The sequence below is a fragment of the Equus przewalskii genome, chromosome 4, assembly GCF_037783145.1.
Source record: "Equus przewalskii isolate Varuska chromosome 4, EquPr2, whole genome shotgun sequence".
NCBI lineage: Eukaryota > Metazoa > Chordata > Mammalia > Perissodactyla > Equidae > Equus > Equus przewalskii.
Window position 1 is genome coordinate 40667191 of NC_091834.1, and position 20854 is coordinate 40688044.

Consider the following 20854-nt stretch of genomic DNA (forward strand, 5'->3'; position numbering starts at 1 on the left):
TTAAACTTTTGCTAACACAAATGACCAGGACAAAAGGAGTATTTCTTTTTAATCATCATAAAATCAACTCACATTTGTTAAGTACTTCTTGTATACAAACCACTTTCTAGCTACTCATTCAACAAATATTTATGGAGGGCCTCTAGCCACTGTTTTGGGCTCCGGAAGGGATGCTATTGAACAATACTGATGGGATTGCTGTTCTCACAGAGCACCATCTTCTAGTGGAAGAGCAGATAATGGGTAATGGGAGAAGTAAACAAGATGAATTTAGATTCTGATAAATACCATGAATCAAATAAAGCAAGAGAAATCATGATGCTCTACTTTAGACAGTGTAGTCAGGGAAGGCTTCTCTTAGAAGACAGTATTTGAGCTGAGATCTGAATTATGCAGTGACATGTCAGGTCTGAGCAACTGCTGTATATTGAACATTTGTGTCTCTCCCAAATCCATATATTGAAACCTAATCCCTAATGTGATGGTATTTGGAGGTGGGAGCCTTTGAGAGGCGATTAGGTCATGAGGTGGAGCCCTCATGAATGGGATTAATGCCCTTATAAAAGAGACCCTAGAGAACTCCTTTGCCCCCTCTGCCATGTGAGGACACAGGGAGAACCAGGAAGCAGGTCTTCATCAGATGGAATCTGCCAACACTTTTGTCTTGGACCCCTAGACTCCAGAACTGTAAGAATTTTTTGTTGTTTATAAACCTCCCAGTCTATGGTATTTTTGTTATAGCAGCCTGAATGAACTAAGACAGGGACCAAAGAGGGAAACATTGATGTGAAGGCCCTAAGAAGGGAGCAACCCTTGCATGCTCCAGGAATGGGGAAGGGCTGATGTGAGCAAGATAAGCTTAGAGGTGGGGCAAGGGCCAAAGCGAAGAGCATGGCATGGATTAACTGCAGTGGGAGTTACAGGCAGTTCCTAAGCAGGGCAGTGACCTAATTCCCGTTTCCAGACTATCACTTGGGCTGTTTCATAGTGAGTAGCTTAGGGAGGCAGGAGTAGAAGCAGGGAGACATGTGAGGGTGGCTCCTACATAGACCAGCCCAGAGGTAACAGAGCCTAGATTAGTGCCATGGTAGAGGAGTAGAGGTGGACCTAGAGGAATAAAATGCAAGCACCATTGGCTAAGATATAAGAGCTGTAAGGAGATGGTGGATTTGTTACGGAGGTAGAATTGACAGACTTCATCACAAGTTGGCTAGGGAGTGGGAATGACAGAATGATGAAGGGTGACTTCCTGGCTTCTAGCTTGAACAACTTAAAGGACAGGGTGCCATTTGCTAAGATTGAGAAAAATGTGGGAGTCAACGATCTTTGGAGGAAAAGTTATCTGCACAACAACCCTATGAATAATAGGCACTATTATTTTTTTTCCACATTATAGATGAGAAAATAGAACCATAAAGAGATTGTTCAAAGTCACTCAGGTAGAGAGAGAGCAGTGCAATGAGATTAAGCCCAGAGAGGTGGGCTTCAGAGCCTGCTCTCCCAGCCACTCCTGCTCCAGCTCACCATTGCCGCCCAAGACCTACTCACTTGGACAGAGACTTAGTCATAGCAGCAGAACCTAATGACTTAAAATTCCAGCAATGAAAATTCTTGGTCCTTGTAAGAAGTATATAAGCCTTCCAGGAAACGAAAGAGAATCTTGGAACTCTAACATAGGGATATGAATCCTTTTCTTGTGAATAATTTCCCAGCAGTATTTAGGCTACAACACTGGTGACATTAATGCCAGCTGGCACCCAGCCAACTCTTCTTCTATCTAAGAGAGGTAACAGTGGCCAAATGCACTGAGTCACCTGATTCTCTACCAAAGAATTCCAGGAAAACAGGACCAAAGGGGAGTGAAAAACACGAAACATGTGCCCTGTTGTTGAGTTCATGTGCTGGTTTTCCTTTAGGACTATCTTATTTCCATATAGAGGCCAATGCTTTTTTCCAATGTGATTCTTGCCTTGGACGTTTCCCCTCACAGGATATTAAATTTGACAACCACACCTGTCCTTCTGTGTTAACAGGAGCAGGTGAGAGGCCTAGTCAACCACGCTTTTCCCAGCACTGTGCTCAGGGAAACTGGAATGATTATTGGTAGGCTGCTCTGAATATTACTGACTTTCATGACATTCAGCAAACGACATTCACTTCACGTAGGGCAGGAAGAGATTGCTTATCTTACTCATTGAAACCAAGTGCCTTGGCTTGAAGCTCTGCAGGGATCCTGTGTGACCTCACAGGCTGCCACCAGCAGTTATTTTCACTTGGGTGTGGGGGTGGCATTTGACATAAGAACACTTTGCAGAGCAAGAGAAAGTTAACAGCACAATTAACAAAATGCATCATCTTTTTAAAATAGGGTCTATTCTTACCTGAGTTGCAAAAAGTTCCTTGTTTGAGATGCTGCTGTTTTCACTAACGAAAGACTAAAATTAAATTGCCTGCTTCTGCTGGGAGTATATTTCTTGTATTCTCCTTGGCGATTTAAGCTGCCTTTCGGAGGTAAGTCTGCTAAGCAGGGCCGTGGTGAAGAGCAGTGCTTACATGTTCTTGGTGTGAAGTAAGCTCTGGGGATTAGGGGGAGTCAGTAGTTTTTAGTCCATTAAAGAGTCTCACTTTTAGCAAATCCTGAGGCTGTTGAACTTCAGCTCTTTATCCAGTTTGTAAAGGTTTACATGGAAAGTGGAAGGTTTGGCAGGGATTGCCTATAAATGAGCTTTGCACCTAATTTATATCCTAACAATTCCATGTTTACTATTTGCTATTCAGAGTGGTGAATCCCAACCTTTTTGCAAAGAACTTAAGTCCAACTATCTGGGAGAGATTTCTGGCTCTGGAAAGATTGCTTTGCCATCCTGTCCGGGAGCCATTTGAGGGACAAAAAGGCTGATACAGGAAACATTTAAATGTTTGTCATAGATTTGGTCATTTTTACCTAAAATAATTTCTTTAATTTTCTTCCTTTATTTTCTTTGTAACTTTTAGAGAATCTATAGTAAAAGATAATTGCATTTCTTAATTTCTTTCATTTTAAATTTATATTGAAGGCTTCAAAGAGATTGGTGTCCCTGAAATGAGTCTTGCCAGCTGTGCAGTCTATGGGGCTCTTATCATGTCAGCCTGTTCTGTGCAGAAGTGGCAGAGCAGAGGGAGAAGCCACATGGAGCTAACATTTCAGCAGATTGTTGCAACCAGGCAAGCAGCAAACACAAGTGGCTGTGTTGCTGTGGTTTCTCTCAAGAGGCAGCAAGAGCACAGTAACAGCTTGGTATGGAGGATAAGAAACACAAGTGATTCAGATGAGATATATAGGCATGGCAACGAGGAGAAAGAAACTGCACAGAAGACTCGAGACAGACTTCATGACTGCAGTAAGAATGGGACCATGAGAGTGGAAAGATCAATATCTCATGAATGGACCATCTGTCCTGGAAATCCTTCCAACACGGTTGAGAAGGTTATATTTTGAACACAAGGTATTTTCTCTTGGCCCTCTTTCTGGAAGGTCTTGGCATATATCTTCATAGACAGAGTGATAGAAATGTCATCAAAGAGGCTGAGCTGCAGCCATCTCCAGCAGAGTTGCTGGCAAAGGTGGAGGAAGACACCACGGCAGGAGTGGCATCTGGCTAAAAGGAAGAGCAACCTGGATCCTGCCTGCAACATGGATGCGATCACCCTGTGTGGAGTCAGTGGGGAAAATGATAATTGTGACTGGGTTTAAACGTGGCATAAGCACAGAAGCTCCAATGTTAGAAAGCAGAAGGTAAAATCTATCATCTGAAAAATGGTTGGTTTGGGTAACGGCTTTAAGAAGTCCACAGTCTGGAAGGTGATATATGGCCTCGGCCCCCAGGCTAGGGATGGGGGAAAATCTCTGTAACAAATGGTGTCCAGTAGGGATGCCTTATGTAAAAGTCTTTGAGGCCATCTTTCCAGAGTCAGACACATTGATTGAATGCTGAAAATACCACTTTCCACCTAGAAAAGTCAACTGGAATTTGGGATTAGGTTAAATAAGGCCTGGCTTCTGAACTTCTTGTCGAACATTTTGCTGACACTAACTGTCAAATCTCTCCCGATCACCTCAATGACAGCAATTCATAGAAAAAAAACAAATACAACCTATGTAGGTCTTGATTTTCCCTTAACTACAAGCCACACAAAACTGTCTCAAAACAGATTTATCATAATTGTTCATTTGCAAAACCTCGCAAAAATGGGGTGACAATAGTCAGTAAATTACTTTTTTCTTTTATTACCTGCCTTTAAACTTTCTTTTCTTATGTGTTAATCCAAATAGCCAAGCATTATCTCAAAGGCATGGAGCAGTCCCAGAACAATGGGAAAGATGACAGACTCAAAAAGGATGATTCCAAACACCTCCAATCTCTGGGGACCCACCTGGATCTCAGCTTGGACTTGTGGGTTGCTCTCCTCCCGTTTGACCCACAGTCATCAGATCAGCCAGAAAAATCTGACTTCTTGGGAAGACTCATCATTTAATCAGAACTCGCTGTGTGGTAATGAGCGAATAATCAGCATGAAGTCAGTAGTAACTGAACATTCATCCATTCATGTATATTTATGTGGCAGGGACTGTGCTAAACTCTGGGGATCCGGTGGTGACCAGGACACAGTCCCTGCTCTCATGGAGACCCAGTTTATTGAAGGAGACAGTATAAAAGGGTCGTAATGATACATTGTTCTAAATACTACATAGACAGGTAGTTCTTAATTATTTTTCTTCCCCAAAGCCTGAGAAATTTGACACACTCATACTAGTAAGTGATTTAGAATGTATGCAATGTTGGTGGGGACACAGGAAAGAATATACAGAACGGGGGGCTGGCCCCGTGGCCGAGCGGTTGAGTTCGCGCGCTCCGCTGCAGGCGGCCCAGTGTTTCGTTGGTTCGAATCCTGGGCGCCGGCATGGCACTGCTCGTCAGACCACGCTGAGGCAGCGTCCCACATGCCACAACTAGATGGACACACAACGAAGAATATACAACTATGTACCGGGGGGCTTTGGGGAGAAAAAGGAAAAAAAAAAAAAATCTTTAAAAAAAAAAAAAAAAGAAAGAATATACAGAACGGGTAAGCAGAAGGCGCTAAAATTGGTACCTAGCCCTGTCTTAGATGGTCAGGAAAAGCTCTTAGAGGAAGAGATCTCTAAACAGAGACCTAAAGGAACCAGCCAGAATTGGTAATCCCAGATGTCTTTGGAAGTGCACATAAAGGTAGTTAGGGCTAAAATAAAGAAGACTGGTGCAGAAGACATCAACTTTGTTCTCTGGTGAGAGTGAAAACAGAAGGTCTCTGGACTTGAAAACACTGGGCACAGTTCACAGCAAGGATATCATAAATAAACAAAGATTAAGTGAAAGTTTCCATACTGAATACTGAGAACTTTAGTCCTTTTCCCTTATCAGACTCCCAGAATACTGGTAATCAAGCATATACCTTCCAAGCAGGAGATCAGAAAAGTGTTCTGAGGACCCTGACCAGCCCTCCCAAAATGCCTAAAGTTACTGAGATTTGGGTTCCTAAGGCAGTGGCTCATCCAGATTACCCTCCAGTGAAGATCGTGCTCAACACAACACACATGTTTGCACAGAAATTTTGGAACAATCATGTCTCAGCTGAAAACAGATGGCACGTGCTAAAAGAATTCACTAAAGAGACTTTAATGAAGGGATTCCTTATAGAGGGGTGGGAAGATTTAAAGGAACCAAAAATGAATGGTGACCAGCCCAGGGAAGAGCATGAGTGTGAAAACCTGAAAGTACAAGAGGAGAGAATGGTATTACCAGAGTCCAGTCAGAGCTAGAACTGTGGAAGATGAGCTATACCAGCCACAGCAATAGAACAGTTGTTCTCAATTGGGGGCAAATTCCCTCCCTCCCCGACCCTGGGGACATTGGCAATGTCTGGAAACATTTTTTGATGTGAAGATGTTGGCAGTGGGGAGGTTGCTACTGGTATCTAGAAGGTACAGGCCAGGGATGACACTAAACATCTTACAATGCGCAGCACAGACTCTACAACAAAGAACTCCCTGGCATCAAAGGTCAACATGCTGAGGTTAAGAAATCCTGGTGATGGAAGAACACAGCTGCTGACAACAAAGGCTGGGCAGAGAGTGAACGAGAATAGATGGCCAGTCTCCCTCTCTCACTACATCTTGATCTCCTGCCAATGCCTCCATTGGTTGAACTTACCAGGAAGCTAGGGAGCTAGGGATCCCAATGATCCCCAGCACTCAGCTTCCAAGGGGCCGAAAGGGTGAAATATGGTTCTGCAGAGACACATGGAGAACAACCACACAGGCTTTGATTAGCTTCTAAGTACTAACACTTGAAAATGAGCAGAAGCAAGCCCATAAAACAAATAGAAAATAACATCATTAATATTCTCTGAGTGATAAGAGAATATATTTCATCCTAAGAATATGGTTTAAAATGCTGGGAAAAAAAGGAAAATTCAGAGAACAAAAAGGATGCTTGGCAATTAAAAGTGTAAAAGCAAAAATGAAAATCTTTATATGAGTGTTTTTATTTTTGGCTTGGAAACCACTAAAAACGTTGATTTTCATGTCTCAGGTGATGTAGAGCAAAACATATGACATACAGAACACACTAGACTCAGAAGCTGGGAGGCAGAGGGCCATGAGAACACAATCCCCATTAACAGAATAGTGAGCAAGAACATTGGATTAATTCAAGTCTTGCAATTGGAAGACTGAAGCCATTTTTTCTTGTTCTTCAAATCCAGGGTGACCTTATTTCTTAATTGGTTAATGCATATTCTTGGGTTGTACAGGTTTGTTTTTTTAATTTATTTTGCCTCTAAAGTCTTATGAAAGTATACAGTGAGTCTCCTAGAGCAGAGGGCTAAACCATGCATTCCTTTCAATTTCAGCATCTTTGAGAATGTCCTGACATATGGTGTAAAAGGAAGGAAAGGGTTTTCTTTGCCTGAGAACCTCGTGAACTTCCTGGGAGAGACAATCACTGGACAAGTTGAGATTCTTAACTCCCTGGAATAATAGCCTCAGGAGCTAGGGGGGAAGGACAAGCCATTAGCTTCCCAAGTAGAGTATATAAGGGGACAAAGTTGAGTTAAACAGCTGCATTAGCTTGGATTTTCTTTTTATTCAGCCCTAAGCAACATATGTCAGTTTCTTAAGGAGATGAAGCTATGACAAATAAGCAGATCAAGAGAATGGGAAGACAAACCACAGAATGGGTAAAAATATTTATAGAAGACATACGTGATAAAAGACTATTATCCAAAATATACAAAGAACACTTGAAATTCAACAATAAGAAACAAGCAACCTACTTAAAAAATGGGCCAAAGACTTTGACAGACCCCTCATCAAAGAAGATATACAGATGGCAAGTAAGCATATGAAAAAAGGCTCCACATCATATGACATTAGAGAAATGCAAATTAAAATAATGATAAACCACTACACTACAGAATGCCCAAAATCTGGGCTGGCCCGGTGGCACAGCGGTTAAGTTCACACGTTCTGCTTCTCGGCGGCCCGGGGTACGCCGGTTCGGATCCCGGGTGAGGACACGGCACCGCTTGGTAAAAGCCGTGCTGTGGTAGGCATCCCACGTATAAAGTAGAGGATGATGGGCATGGATGTTAGCTCAGGGCCGGGCTTCCTCAGCAAAAAGAGGAGGATTGGCAGTAGTTAGCTCAGGGCTAATCTTCCTAAACAAACAAACAAACAAATAATTATAGAATGGCCCAAATCCCAAACACCAAATGATGATGAGGATGTAGAGCAACAGGAACTTTCATTCATTGCTGGTGAGAATGCAAAATGGTACGGACACTTTGGAAGACAGCTTGGCAGTTTCTTAACAAAAAAATACACTGATCCCCAAAAAAGAGCTATATCCTTTGAAGTCTACTAGATATCTGGGATGTAGGTTTGCTCTGCTCTGTAGTCTTGAAAAAACACATAGCATGAATTGTGGGGGATTTGTTCTTCCATATTTTTAGCATGGACATTATTCACATTGAATAGGAGAACAGCTACGACCGCCACAGTGGGAGAGAGCAGGAAGAGGTTTTACAGGGTCAGTCGCCATCAAGGGTCATCCAGCATTAAGGAAACAGGCCTAAGAGAGAGAGAGAGGGTGTACTGAATGCCTCAGGTTGAAAGAAGAGGTGAGTCACCAAACACAGTGCAGTGTGCTGGTTATTGGTGCACAAGGACATGCAGCCAAGGGAATTAGAGTGGAGTTGAGATCCAGCCTCAGTTCCACTCTTCATCCTCCTAGAGGGATGGTGCCCTTTCCTAATTTGCACAAAGATCCTGAATGGGGTTGGGGCACTGGCAGTTTCATGACCTTTCATGAGTGCCTTTCAATCAGAATTAAGGGCTCTGGGGACTTGTGTTTCACTGGTGGGGAGAGGCCAAACTCCAAACCAGAGATGCAGGATTTGATAACTGTTACCATTACTCTGGGGTAAGCCCTGACTGAGGAGGCTGGGGAAATGCAGGTCCCATATATTAGATTTTAATTTAGCTAGAAGTCTTTATTTATACTTCTATAAAAGGACTTTAATATGTATAAAACTTAAGGTTTTTTTTTAAATGTAGAGTTAATTTAAGGTGACTTTACAGATAGAATGTACATTTTTATTTCTCATCCTTATTTCTACCTCCCTTTTTTTAAAAGTACCATGACATTAATTGTATGTGGGAAATTATTTAATCTGCCTTCAAAGAGCACTTATAATTTGGTCTTAAAGTATATAACAGTATACTTTATTTAAAATATTCAGGATATTATGTAGTTTTAGAGGAGAGAAAAAAAGATTTTTTTAAAAAAAGCAAAGGTGCTAAATACAGAAATTTACTTCCTATGACATTACATACTTCCTATTCAGATTGTTTTTCAAAAAACACACACATTAAATGTTACGTGTTAATCAGACCCCTGTTCAATATGAAATTGATTAGGGCATAAACATTTCATAATAGGAAGTTATGATTGAGGACTGAGAATGATATCTCCTGACTTGCTCTGTGGAACAGATAATCAAGTTGTCTTTCAAAGACTGAACCTGCAGTGAATGTTTTACTGGGGAAATAAATGGAATTGATTATATATTCTAGGGGGGAAAAAGCCACACTGTAATTACTTTCAATCTCCTTGTAAAATGTTTTTCCACTAGCAGAGATTTTCAAAATTGTTAGAAAATGCAAAAGTATGGGAGCAAGAGCACATTAATCGTGGGAATTAGAAGTGGAAGAGACCTCTTGGGTCGATCCACCCCTCTTCTCACCAAGATGGTGCCTCATCTGCTCTGCTCAGTCGGGCTTAAACTGATGGACTGCACCACTCCCCTCAAAGCAATCCTGCACTGATTTCTTCACTTAGTTTCAGAAGACAATGGAGCCTCTAAGGAAGACTTGCAAATCATTTTCTAAAACTGCTAGTCTTCAAAACATCTCTTTGGCCTGAAAATCATTTCGATACAATTCCTTTTGCAGTGCTGACCCATCTCTATTATTTACCTTCTTCCATTGCCTTCTCTGTCACTAGACTAAAATGCAACTATCTGCTTCTGGTAAGCACTGCCCATAGGATGGGACAAACCTGGACAGTCGTACGGGAAGACGGAAGTCCTGGATACTCTGGTGCTGCTCTCCCCACTGCACCCCAAGAGTTCCTTCCCTCCTTTCAAAAGGAGATCTACACAACAGGCCAGTCAGGTTGCCCATCTTCTATTTGCCTCTCAGCCCCTCACTGCTCTGCCATTCTGTGTCTCATTGCTAACTTTCCCAAAACTTTACCACTGAATGCTTTGGAAACTAATTCTCAGTACCCTCAAAGGCATACTAGAAAGGTTCCTCTTTTTCCTTAACCTGAGTAAGTGTTTCTCAATGTTCAGTCATTTATATCCCATCTCCATGTTTTTGCTATATCCACATGCCATTTGTGTTAAGATGGGACTCTTTCTTAGTTTGAGCTAAGACAGAAAGAGTCCCATTTCAACAAATGGAATAAAACAATAGGTGCCAAAAACTTACATCTCAAAGTAAGGTGCTGCCTAAGACATGATAAGATACTTTGAAACTAGTCTATCCTTAATCCTCCCGCTCTTCAAGGGTATAAATTGATTGAACCAAGTGAGACAAGAGATCATATTTCCTCCCCTCCCTTAGCATCCATGGGAGGGGCAGGTGGAAAGAGATGTATTATGTAACAGAGACCTGAAAAGGTTATGGATTCACCCAAGGGCAGAAGGTTTACTATTAGAAGCACAAACAGGTTCAGAATGGGGGACAGGTAGAAGAGGGAACCTTTCCCTGATTAAGGAAGCCACAGCCCTATGTCCGTTTGTGAAGAAACTTTTGGGAAATCCTTGAAAATACCTCCCAATGAAAACACTTCTCACCGGGAGCCTGCCAAATCCACAGGGTACTGTTAATCAGATTTCATTTGTGCCAGCTGACTACAACCTTTCCTTCCCATTCCCCTCCTGCATTCCCCATTCCCTTCCCAAAAAACCCCGAGAGGAGTCAAAGGCAGCCTGATGTGGGATAGGAAGAAGAGAATGAAATGCCAACAATTGGGGAGAGTAGGGAAGGTCAGACTTGTGCCCACCCCACTGTACACTTTCTAGTCTGAACTAGCAACAAGATGGTAGAGGGAAAAGCCTTCCCTTTGAAGCACATGTGGAGTTTTGGTAATTAAACTATATTGGTCCCTTTGATTACTGAACTGGTGCTTTTTGGACTATAAGGGACAGAATCTTTGTATTATGTAACAGAGACCTGAAAAGGTTATGGATTCACCCAAGGGCAGAAGGTTTACAGATCTGATATGAAAGAACTATTGGGTTGGTAGCAGAACAGGAAAAAGTTGTTTTCTTCTTTCATTCTACAAGATGTCACTGTGGCCATACAGTGCACTATTGCATTTGTGATGGCTCTCCAAGACCCTTTAAGGCTTGGTGTCCAGGGCTATGCATGTGCACGGACTCATCAAATCTCCAGTAGAGAAAAATAGAGTCAAATGCTCCAAGGTCACAACTACTCAGGAGGCATTAGAACACCCTGTCTGTTGGTCATATTTAAAAGATTCAGAGTTCGGGGTAAAATCTTACCAATGAACATAAACTTATGTTTCTTTCTTAAAGCAATTGATTTTTTTTAAATCAGGGTTTTTTTGAGGTATGATTTACATACAATAAAAGTCATCCATTTTAGGGGCACAGTTTTGTGTATTTTGATAAAATACACATTTATGTAACTATCACCAAAATTGAAATATAGAATATTTCTATCACCCCGAAAGCTTTTCCCATGCCCCTTTGCAGTCAGTCCTTACTCCTACCCCCAATTCCTGGCAACCAATGATCTGATTTCCTTCCAAGTAGTCTTGCCTTTTCCATAATCTTACAAATGGATTCACACGGTATGGAGCCTTCCTGCCTGGCTTCTCTGAGCTGGCACAAAGCTTTGAGACTCATCTATGTTATGTGTATCAATAGTTCCTTCCTTTTTATTACTGAGTAGTATTCCAATGTACGGACTTACCAGAGTGTCTTCATCCATTCGTCATTCATCACTGGATGAGTATTTGGATTGTTTCTAGTTTTGGGCAATTACGAATAAAGCAATTTACTTTAAAATTTTAAAAATTTCTTTAGCTTTGTCCTGAGTAATAGGTTCGAAATATTAATTACACATATATTAAATTGTGTATATTTACACATATAGACATTAATATATATTCATGTGAAACCACTGTCTGTGTATCCTTTAAAGACTATTCATCTCAGAATGGCTAGTGCTGTGTACACCACATCTTAGGAAAAGATGATCTAACTGAATCCTTGCTCCCCTGCTTCCCCAGCTTCCGCTGCAGGTGTCTTAAAGATGGCACTTCCTTCTCCCCTATATCATGGGGCGGGAGTGCTCTTCTAGCTCTTAGTGTTGCTTTCAGAGAGCTACTCTTCCAACTCCCTGCAATAAACCTACTGGCTTTGAAGCTTGTCCCTTTATGCAACAGACATTGGGATAAAGGAAATCCCATTCTCATTGGAGGAGATGGGCATCCATATGCAAAAATAAAGTCCTGATTTATTTGTTAAAAATAGTTTTATTTTTAAAACAGAGAAAATGTATTTGAAATACCAATGCACCAATATCACCCCAAGTACAAGCAATTAACTTTAAAACTTTTCCCCACAATTTACCTTCACCATCTTTATTTTTCTTCTGTCAATGTCTTACTGTGAATTGCCTCTGCCAACTATTGGCAACTATCAAAAACTATGATATAAGAAGTATGTGAGGAAAACTGCTTCTTTAGAGTTTAATGACCAAAATCTCAAATACAAGCTACTAGCATTCAATTTCCAAATTGTTAGGAGTTTGTCCCCTTGTCATCAGAATGCAAGAACTTATCATTCCACTTGAGTGGGAAATTTTAATATTTCTTGAGAATCAACATTTATCCTTCAGGTAAAAAGCACACCTTTTTCAGTTTTGCTTTACCAAGAAGGCTTAAATGTTCTGAGCTATCTTTTATTGCATCATCAGCAGTATCTTTTATTGTATCCTTCTTGAAAAGATGAGACTAAGCCCATTTTATTTTGCCTATGGCATAAGCCTCACAAAATGAAACAATTTTATTTTTATCTGTTTAGCCATCAATGTTTGTTTTCAATTTTGAGATTATTATCACTGCCCCAGAATATCTAATCAAGTTTAATTGCTTCGTCTTCTAACATATATAAAAATATCTATTACTAGAATAAGTAAGCAGCATAGGTGTTGAGATAAATAATTTAACCTTAGATCTGCCCATTATGCCATGAGATAAACACACACATACACTTGTAAATTCATAGATACACATAATAGAAACATATGCATATATTCTGTCTTCTTGCCCCATCAGATTTCTCCAGTCAACACCTTGCCGTAGCACGGATAAAGCTTATTTTATAATTGGCAATATTGACACTTTTTATCCTTTCTTTCTTCAACAACTTGTCATCCTTCCTTTTGAACCAGAGATTTCAGAAACTTAAAAGGCAAATTATAGTTATTGGTGTTTCATTACCTTAGGGATAGAGCTCTTCATTGAAAAGTCTAATGAATAAAACAAGGACAACGGTCACATATACACCATAGACTTATTTCCATCTCTTGCTGTCTTTAGGACAACTAGAAGAGCTTACCACCCTAGGACTCCTTACGTAGCTGAAGTTCCAAACAGTAAAAAAGAAACCAGCAATATTAAAGTTAATTACAGCAATAAGTTTCAATTGTACAGCACTAACTTGAACCTTTACAAAGCTTCTTTTTGTACAAATAGCTCAATAATTCCTACACTTCTTTTAGGCAGCTAGAAGAGGTGCTTTATCTTCATTTTGCAAATGAGGAAGATGAGAGAAGTTATGTGCCTTGAATAATGAGTTGAATTCTGTGTAATGTTTTGAGGAGATGCATAAGTGCATATTGTTGGAAGGAACAAGATTATAAGCAGAAAATCAAGGGCCTGGTGGGCCGACAGGGAAACATGAGGCATCAGAGCCAAGAGGGCTGGGGCTGCAGTCTCAAGGCTGGAGCTGCCAAGGAGTTGAACAGAGGACAGAAGGCACAAGACCAGAGAAGGAATGTCTGAGAAGGAGTAGCTGTAAAGATGAATGAGGGTACCAATGTGGACTCCCAACGCAAAGTCAGAGATGGGCAAGAGTAAGGAAGTTAGTGTCAAGGAAGGACATATGCAAGAGCCGGAGCATTAGTGGCAGGCTAGAAGTGGATGTGCAGCCTAAGGCTGAGCGAACATCCTGTTGGTCCTGCCCATACACGTGGAGAAGACCTAAGGAGATTCACTGGACATGGTGGCGTGACCTCAGCTCTCCTTGATTTCTCATGGCTCCTTGTGGGGCCATTCTGCTATCATTTCTTAAAGGCACTGTTACGGGTTGAATTGTGTCTCTCCAAAAATTCGTATGTGGAAGCCCTAGCCCCCAGTACCTCAGAATGTGACCATATTTAGAGATATGGTTTTCAAAGAGGTGTTTAAGTTAGAATGAGGCTGTTAGGGTGGACCCTAATCCAATCTGACTGATGTCTTTATAAGAAGAAGAAAGTTGGACACACAAAGAGATACCAGGGATTCATACAAACAGAGGAAAAAGCATGTGAAGACACATGAGAAATGAGAAGATGGCCATCTGCAAGCCAAGGAGAGAGGCCGTGGGAGAAACCAAACCTGACGACATCTCGATTTAGACTTCTAGCTTCCAGAGCTGTGAGAAAGTAAATTTCTGTTGTTTAAGCCCCCCAGTCTGTGATGGCAGACCTAGCACACTAACATAGTCACCATATGGATTCCTATGCATATTATATAGCACCAGAAGAGAGTCATAGAAATCAGTTAACGGAAGGAATCCTGTAGATTTAGATTATACCCTTTCCTCTTGTAAGAAGAAATAAATCAGGGTGCCTGAGGACACCACTGAATGCTTATGGAGAAATCTGCGCGCAGACCTCCCGTAACGCACAGGACGCTGCCTTCCGAATCTTGTTTCCTGTATGTACAGAAATACTGCCCAGACTCACTAAAGTCAACAATTACTACTGACTACATCTAATTCATGTGGAATTGATTGACAAAGTCTTAAGATCTTTAAAAATATCTCTCAAGTCTTTGGCTTTATCTATATGGAACTGAAAGGTGAGATAGCACAGCAATATTTTACCTGCAGATTCCAATTGAGTATAATTATCCTTCATCATGTTGTCTACATCCTTAGCCTTCAGGTCCTCCTCGGAAAAAGAGAGAAAGATTGGAAATGAATAGCTATTTACTTTGTTAGTATTGAAGAGGCAGATGTGATGTCCTAGATTTTGGTCATACAAAAATAATGGACTTCTAGCAAAGGACAGTGGGAATTGAATGAGAAAAATGTGCTGGGCTATGAACCTAATAGAGCTTTAAAATGAATTCATTATTAACAAGCTCTGAACAATTTACAGGAAATGAAAAAATAATATGCAGGAAAATAGATGCAAATAAAAAGTAATAACACAGAGGAGAAGAGGCTTCATAATTATCCGTTGAAAACAGTTGAGCAAATAACTTATAGTTTGGAGAACATGCATTCTCTAAATTCCACATGATCAATTTATAATTGGAGTCTTGGAATACAAGTTATCCTTAAGTTGAAGAGTGCCTACATTTATTTTTATTTCTTTTATGTCTCTCCTTTTCTTCTCACCCAAATACCAAATACTATGCTTTCCTGAACCATCTAGTTTATAGAATTCCTAGAAAAAGTATAGTTCTGAAAAAGTAGAGCATTTTAAAAAGCAGATATATTAAGAATCTACCTGACTTGTTACGAAATTCACTTCTCAGAAGGTAAACAATAGGAGTAACTATTGACACGGATGTAGTGCTAAAGAACTAAACCTGTCTAGTTCAATGGAATTAATGGAAACTTGAGGAGGAGGAGGTGGGAATGGCCAGGCTATCATGAAGTTTGTAATAACGAAGGAAGAGAATACAAGGCAGATTCAAACTTTAGGATGGTAGATTTCAAAATACTCAAAGAAATAAAGAAGCTGTAAGAAATGAAGTGTTTTTTTTTTTTTTTTTAAAGATTTTATTTTTTTCCTTTTTCTCCCCAAAGCCCCCCGGTACATAGTTGTATATTCTTTGTTGTGGGTCCTTCTAGTTGTGGCATGTGGGATGCTGGCTGCCTCAGCATGGTTTGATGAGCAGTGCCATGTCCGCGCCCGGGATTCGAACCAATGAAACACTGGGCCGCCTGCAGAGGAGCGCGCAAACTTAACCACTTGGCCACGGGGCCAGCCCTAAGAAATGAAGTTTTAACTACACATGGTGAAAAATTCCAATAAGCTAGAAAGGGAGAACTTTTTTTAAAAAAGGTGACATGAATGTACATAATGAAAGACTTTAACACGTGTCTCTCAGACACTCATAAACCAAGTAGACGAAAATCGTTAAGCATATGGAAGAACTGAACAATATAAGCTTCATATTATAAATATGTATATTGAACTCTACAATGAAATGACAGTGAGTACACATAATTTTCAAGCTCATGGAATATTTACAAAAATTGGTCTCACAAAGAATTGACACATTTCAAAGAATTAATATGCAGAATACTTTGCCTGAAGTTAATGCAGTAAAATTAGAAACCAAAGATCTTAAAAATTACTCTTATTAAGACGAAAAAAAATTAAAACAAGCAAACAAAAAAGAAAACAAAGAAAAAAGAGAGAAGAGGGGAGCTCTTCACGGAAAGATTTGATATAGCTTCACTGAAGAAAACGAGAGAATACCTTGGTAATGGGAGATGCATTATGTTCACAGATGGGACGGCTTGCTATTGTAAAGACGTTGATTCCCTTCACATCTGGAATATACAAGTGGCTAGAGTTTAGAATCCAGAATATACAAAGAATTCCTATTAACAACAACAAAAAAGACAGCCCAGTAGAAAAATAAGCAGAACATGTGAATAGACAAGAGAGAGAAGACGAAATACAAATGGCCAGTAAACATTTAAAAGAAAATCAATTGCACTAGTAATTAGAAAATTTCAAATTGCAACAATTCAAGGTTTTTTTTATCCTTTTAAACAAGGAAAAAATAAATCATCTGACAATATCAAATATTGGAAAGGTTGTAAGGAAGTAGACACACATATTGCTGAAGCCCCTCTCAAGGGCAATTTGGCAAGATCAATTAAACCTGATATGTGTCTTCCTTAATCCAGTCATACAAGAACAACAGCAAGAGTATTAGCAATGAGAACTCACAGGCCTGGAGCATCTACTTGGTACAGATACTATTCTAAATCTCTTTCATATATAAGTTCATCTGCTTCCAAGAACAAGCTTATGATGTAGGCACTATCGTTATTCTCATTTTACAGTGGGGAAACTGAGGTGCAGCGAGATGAAAATCTCAGCCAAGGTCATACAACTGACAAACGTCAGAACCAGGACTTTACTTGGACTGTCTGGCTCCCGAGCCCTTCCTCGCTTCTAATCACTCGCCATGCTGCCTCTCTAGAACAACACTAGCTCATGTACACAGTTATGCTTACCAAAATATTTTTGCAGAAATGTTTAGAATGAGAAAAATTGGGAGCAAAATAAACGTCCACCAATATGGTATTAGGTAAATGAAATAGGTCAGAATACTGCTTTTGCTTAAAGGATGGATTAGTACGTGTATCAACATGGATAGATCTAAAAAAAATGTCACGGCAAGAAGAAACAAGTTTCAGCATCATACCATTTGAATGTAAAATTTGGCAACATCACATAATTTTCAGTGGAATAATACATACGTTAATCCATCATTTAAGAACCAAAAAAGATTCAAACCAAATAGGATTAGAAGTGAAGTTGAAAGGGAACATGGTTTTATCTGTAATGTGTGGATTTCTTTCTTTTAAAAAAACAAGAAAAATTCATATATTCCATATGTACCTTTAAAAACTATTAACATAAAAAGGTGAGACTCAGTTTAAGTGTTTATAATAATTTATTCTATATAGTTGGACTATAGGTGATACTTACACTCGCCTTTATTTTATTCTATGAGTTTCAAAATTTCAAATGCAAAAAAGAAATACAAATCAAGTAAGAATAAGGAGGAAGAAGTAAAGGAAAGAACGCAAGAGAAGGGCAGTGCAAAAAACGGAGAGATCTCAGAAGAGCTCATATTTTCAAAGCTTACACATATCAAGTTTTAAGAGATGCATATGCCACAGGAATACAAAAGGAGGGTGAGCTAATCATTCTAGTATTAGGAAAATTGGTACCAAGAGTGAACATAGGATGGTAATAAACACATATGTTTAAGACAACAAATTAATCTGATTGTTTTGTTTGCTTTTTTTTAAGGCATGGTTTTTTTGGTAAGGAAGATTGGCTCTGAGCTAACATCTGTTGCCGATCTTCCTCTTTTTTTTTCTCTCCAAAGCCCCAGTACATAGTTGTATTTCCTAGTTGTAAGTCCTTCTAGTTCTTCTATATAAGATGACACCACAGCATGGCTTGATGACCGGTGTGTAGGTGCGTGCCCAGGAACTGAATGAGTGAACTCCGGGCTGCCGAAGAGGAGTCCACGAACTTAACTGCTACCCTACTGGGCTAGCCCCTTGTTTGCTTTTTAAATTGTGTCTCTGTGTGTGTTTTCTACTTTGAAGAAAAAAGACAAGCAAAGAAAGAATACATTCCGTATGTAGCATATAGTATAATGTTCAAGGAAATAGAAATAAAGTTAAGCATTTGAAATCCCATTAAAATTATATAAGAAAACAAATGTGGAATGCATAATTAATGTGTTATGCACCAGGATCAAAATTTACAAAGATTTTGACAAGCCAGAAATCAACAAGATACTACTTATCAAGAACAATTCGTTCACTTTGTTATGTGGGTGGAAGGGTGGGAGTGGGGCACATTTCTGTGCTCTGTGGAGGATACAAAGATAAATGAGAAGTAGCCAGGGATGATATTAAAAGCATTTAAGCACTGGTATAGCACTAGCACCAACCAATCAGAACAGAAGTAAACCACTAGTATGCCCATGCTTGCTGTGGTCCCCAACCTCATGAAGTTGATAACATAATAGAAAGAATAAGAAACACACACTAACTACGATGCAAGTCATAAGGTGGTGAGTCATAGATTACTGTAAAGGGCTGGAAGTGTGTGTGTATGCACACATGCAGTGCGGGTGTGAGTATGGAGGAGATGAGCCTCAAAGGATGGATGAAATATCATGATATGAAGATGGAGAGAAGGACATTCCAGAGGGAAAGGAGAGCCTGAAAAAAAAGTGTGAAGGCAAAAAGCATGGGTCTTTGTGAGAGAATCCTGAATAAATAGTCCAAAGTGACTCAGAAATTGGTATATAAAGAATATACATCAGGATTTTTCCTAGAGCATGAAAAGTCTACAGGACAAGCATGTTTGAATTTAATTCTTTAGGTAGCAATGAGTTATTGAAGGTTTCTGGAAAAAGGGAGCACCCTGACTGGAACTATCAGGAAGATGAAAGTCTTCTGTCTCAGCTCTTCTCCTCCTTTCCTCTGACCATAGGCAGAGTACTGGCTCCCAAACACGCCCAGACACTCATCCCTGGAACCTGTGAATATGTTACCTTACATCAAAAGGGAATTTGCAGATGCGAGTAAGGTTATAGAGCTTCAGATGGGGAAAGAACATGGATTATCTGGGTGAGCCCAATGTAATCACTCTAGTCCTTAAAAGTGGAGCACCTTTCTCAACTGTGGTCGGAGAGAGGGATGACTTGAGAAGGATCAGAGAGGTGTGACTTGTGAAGGAGGCAGCCTTTGATGCAAGCTTTGAAATAGAGGAGGCTGGGCCGTGAGCCACGGAGTGCAGTGGCCTCTAGAGCTGGGAAGAGCCCTCTGCTGACCAGCATGAAACCAGGGATCTCGGTCTTACAGCTGCAAGGAACTGAATTCTGCCAACACTACCAATGAGCAGGAAACAGATTCTCCTCTAGAGCTTCCAGAAAGGAATGCAGCCTTGGGCAAACTGACTTGAGACTGGTGAAGCTTGTACTGGACTTCTGAACTACAGAACTCAAAAAAAATAAGTGTGTTTAAGATGCAAAGTTTGTGGTAATTTGTTACAGCAACAGGAGAAAATGAACACACATCTCCTTTAGGCACACTGGCTCCCCTTGAGTTTTTCCAATGAGTCATGAACCCTCCCGCCTCAGGGTCTTGGCTCATGTTCTTGCTTCTAACTGGTCTTCCTTGTCTCAACCCACCCAACCTCAGAACCTTTGCATGGAAGATTCCTTTAGCTCTCTGATTTAAAATGCTACTTTCTCAGAAAGGCTTTCCTTCCATCTAAATTAATTCTCACCATGTCTTTGTTCCCTATTGTATCCCAGTGTCTCAGAGTACTTGGCTCATAGCAGATGTTCAGTAAATATTTGTTAAGTGTTACCTCCAAGTATTGATTTGATCACACAAGGTAGTGTCCACCACATCTCTCCTTTGTGAAGCAAATTTTTGCATTTGCAAATTAATAGGTATTCTGTTTGGCAATAATTTGAGAGCCTGTGAACATCCTCCCCTCCCCACCCCCGACACCCGACAATCTTTGACCCAGTTGTTTTGGAAGCTATTAATGATCCTTGCCTATTTCTATAATTTTATTGTTGAATGCAAAATTGTACTATTTTAATTGTTCTTTATTCTACTTTTATTTACTTATCTTTTTTTTAATAGCTGACTTTTTTATTTTATTAATTTATTTTTTTAAAGATTGGCACCTGAGCTAACGACTGTTGCCAATCTTCTCTTCTCTCCTTCTTCTTCTTCTCCCCAAAGCCCCCCAGTACATAGTTGTATATTCTAGTTGTGAGTGCCTCTGGTTGTGCTGTGTGGGAAGCCGCCTCAGCATGGCCTGATGAGTGGTACCATGTCTGCGCCAGGATCCGAACCAGTGAAACCCTAGGCCACTGAAGCAGAGCATGTGAACTTAAAACCTTGGCCACAGGGTCGGCGTCTCTTCTACTTTTATTAACTGGCATTCTTCTGTTAAGAAGATTTTTTTCTCCTCTGCCTCCTCTTTTAGCATTATTGTGGAGATCTACATATCTCTCTATATTTTTATAGATGGACATCTATCTATCTATATATGAATAGATATATATTTTTTCCCTGAATGTGATATAATCCATTATTGTCATTATTCTTTCTGATGCTTAGTTGTCTCAAATTTGACCAGACCCATCTCTTCAAGCCGGGTTCTGCTTCC